General features: G+C 54.9%; 1 protein-coding gene across 1 annotated transcript in view; it reads right to left on the bottom strand.

The window, feature by feature from the left end:
- Positions 1-305: 305 nt before the first annotated feature.
- The window catches only part of PWWP2B (PWWP domain containing 2B), a gene marked incomplete at its 5' end in the record, with an annotated part of 12910 nt that continues 9887 nt past the window's right edge, over positions 306-3328 (bottom strand). The window contains one exon of the mRNA XM_057386706.1: positions 306-842. The remainder of the gene's footprint in view (positions 843-3328) is intronic.

Genomic DNA, 3328 nt, shown 5'->3' on the forward strand with positions numbered 1-3328 from the left:
AAGGAGAGAATCCTTTTATCCAACATGTTCAAAGGGCTTTAACTCACACTGACTGTCTGACAGGGTGTGAGCACACACATGATGCTCATGTTCAGTTCATGAATTCCCTCTCTGGCTGCAGGCAGAGCTCAGCACTCACCCTACACCTGCAGCACGGGCAGCCCAGGCTGTGCTGCCCTTCCAGGTGACTTTGGAAAGCACAGCCCAACACCCAAAGCCACCCAAGGCACCAACACTGCTTGTCCATGTACCTGAAAACACTGATTGTCTSTGCTCTGCAGTAAAAACATGACACAGCTTCAGCATGCAATGAGAGCCACATGGCTGTGAGTTGCACATCTTCCAAGGTTTAATAGACACAAAGTGAGTCCATTGCATTTAAACACTACAATGATTTCGTTCTATTGCATGTCCTGACCCAATTACATTTCTCAGAGTACAGTATTGAATAAAAGTTCGGCAGCTTTAAAATTAACAAGTGTGTGAAATCTGTAAGTAAAATAAGCAGCAGCAATAATCTGGGGGATTTTATCAAGAATAGCTAACTTTGAAGTAATAAATACATTCYRAGGTGTGGTTTTTGCTGTTCTCCTRGTTCATTGCTGTCCATCCAGTCACATTCTCATTGTAGGGTAGGAGATCCTCAAGCCTTTCCTGCCTCTCACCAGGAGAGCTCCCAGCTCCGTGTCCCGGTGCCTGTCCCTGTCCTGCTGGAACTGGACACTGTGCCAGGAGCTCTGTCCTCGTGCCGTGTGCCCCCAGCTCCCGTTCTCCWGGGGCACCTCAGGGTGTTCCAGACTCGGTGAGCCTCTAGGAGAACAGCTGAGCTTGTCTTCTGTTACCTGGGAGAGAGTCAGAGAGGAGAGGTTACTGTCAGTGACTGGAGTGAGTGCCACAGCACCCACTGGGTTCCCTCTAAACAGGAATTCTCTGCTCCCTTTAAACAGGAATTCTCTGCACAGCCAGCAGCGGCTGCAKCTTGGGGACAAGGCTGTCAGGTGARCAAACCCAAAGSAAGAGCAGSAATTTTCCCCAAMACTGACATATATATGAGTTTCAGCGATGATAATAAATCTTCAGCCAGGCTTAAAGACTGAAGGGTGGGTTACTGGAGGTTAATCCACCACAAGTCCCCATGGAGCACGCCACGTGAAGAACATCTGCCTCCACTTTCTGAGCACAACCTACAAAATAGGATTATTGTCCCCTTGAGAGCAGCAGTACAGAAGCTTTTCTAAATACCTGCAAGTGCTCAGCTATTGGCCAGGGCTGCCCAGTGCCAGTCCCAGTGCCCGGTGAGACAGAGCAGCCATCCCCAGTGCTGCTGCCCCAAAGTGCCCTGCCCTACAGAATGGAGAACTCCTGGGGCCCTTGGGACAGCCAGTGTCCCTCCTGGTGCCACACAGCTGTCACCAGCCCTCCTGGGGCCCCTGGGACAGCCAGTGTCCCTCCCCAGTGCCACTCTGCTGTCACCAGCCCTCCTGGGGCCCTTGGGACAGCCAGTGTCCCTCCCCAGTGCCACTCTGCTGTCACCAGCCCTCCTGGGTCCCTTGGGACAGCCAGTGTCCCTCCTGGGGCCCCTGGGACAGCCAGTGTCCCTCCCCAGTGCCACTCTGCTGTCACCAGCCCTCCTGGGGCCCTTGGGACAGCCAGTGTCCCTCCCCAGTGCCACTCTGCTGTCACCAGCCCTCCTGGGTCCCTTGGGACAGCCAGTGTCCCTCCTGGGGCCCCTGGGACAGCCAGTGTCCCTCCCCAGTGCCACTCTGCTGTCACCAGCCCTCCTGGGTCCCTTGGGACAGCCAGTGTCCCTCCTGGGGCCCCTGGGACAGCCAGTGTCCCTCCCCAGTGCCACTCTGCTGTCACCAGCCCTCCTGGGTCCCTTGGGACAGCCAGTGTCCCTCCTGGGGCCCCTGGGACAGCCAGTGTCCCTCCCCAGTGCCACTCTGCTGTCACCAGCCCTTGCAGGGCCCTTGGGACAGCCAGTGTCCCTCCTGGGGCCCCTGGGACAGCCAGTGTCCCTCCCCAGTGCCACTCTGCTGTCACCAGCCCTCCTGGGGCCCTTGGGACAGCCAGTGTCCCTCCCCAGTGCCACTCTGCTGTCACCAGCCTTTGCAGGGCCCTTGGGACAGCCAGTGTCCCTCCTGGGGCCCTTGGGACAGCCAGTGTCCCTCCCTGGTGCCACTCTGCTGTCACCAGCCCTCCCAGCAGCTGCCCTGGGCTCAGGGCTGGTGCCCTGGCAGATGTAACTCCTGGCAAAAAGGAGAGACTCCTCACCCATACCCCTGCTGAAGGAGGGACTCACACCAGCCCTGTCAGGTCACACTGTGGAAACCTCAGAGCAATTCAGGGGAGGATCCATTTGCCCTCAGTGAAGGAACCAGAAGATGCAGGAACAGTTTGGTGATCCAGTACCAGGTGAGAGGATGGCACAGAGCCCTTCACTGCCATGACTGACTCCAGAACATCACTGCACTCACTGCCAGGGCAATCAGCTCACCAGCCCAAGAGCAGAACCAGCCCTGAGTCTGTGCCACATCAACCCAGTGAGCTGCAACTGCAGGAGACACCACCTCACATCTGTGCTCCTGACACCACAACACTATGGAGGAGCAGATAAAAACCTCCAAACTACCCACAGTTGGGGTTTGTGACTTACAGAGCAAATGAACCCAGAGCACCAAACACAGGAAGGGAATCCCATCCCCAGACTGCTGACAGGGCAACAGCACTGCTTCTGCTGCAGGGGACCCAAAGTGACACCCATTTGCTCAGACTCAGCATCCAGAATGATCCTCAGCATTGCCTGCACAATGGGGAATGCAAAGAGCTGATTCAACACCAGGAACATCTGTCCCAAARGCTATATTCCAGAGAAGGGCTGCAGTCAGCTTTCAAACACTTATTTAACAGAAACTGGGAGGTCTCACACCAGGGCTCCACTGCCTGCAGTCAACAGAGAATAAATCCATACCTTTTCTTGCAGAAGAATCTATTAATTTGTCTTCTGATGAACAGAGAGACTTTCAAGAACACACAACAAACTCACTTGCAGGTTTCTCACCTTACAGCCTTTCYGAGGCCTAGAGACCTGGAACAATATCCCTCAAGTGGCTTTGAAAGCACTGACCCTTTAGAGACAGATTAGAGAGAGAGATCTTGTCTAAATGGGAAAAATGCATTTCCTGGCTGAGGAGGGAACAGCAAGCCCTCTGGCACTTGGATTCTTTGGGGCTTCTCACTTGGAGGAAGAAAGAATCACAGCAGAAGTGTCCCCTGTGCATGGCAGGGGACATGGGCACACCTGTGCATGGCAGGGGACATGGGCACC

The sequence above is a fragment of the Malurus melanocephalus genome, unplaced genomic scaffold, assembly GCF_030028575.1.
Source record: "Malurus melanocephalus ecotype Western Australia unplaced genomic scaffold, MMel_1.1 scaffold_1034, whole genome shotgun sequence".
Taxonomy (NCBI): Eukaryota; Metazoa; Chordata; class Aves; order Passeriformes; family Maluridae; genus Malurus; species Malurus melanocephalus.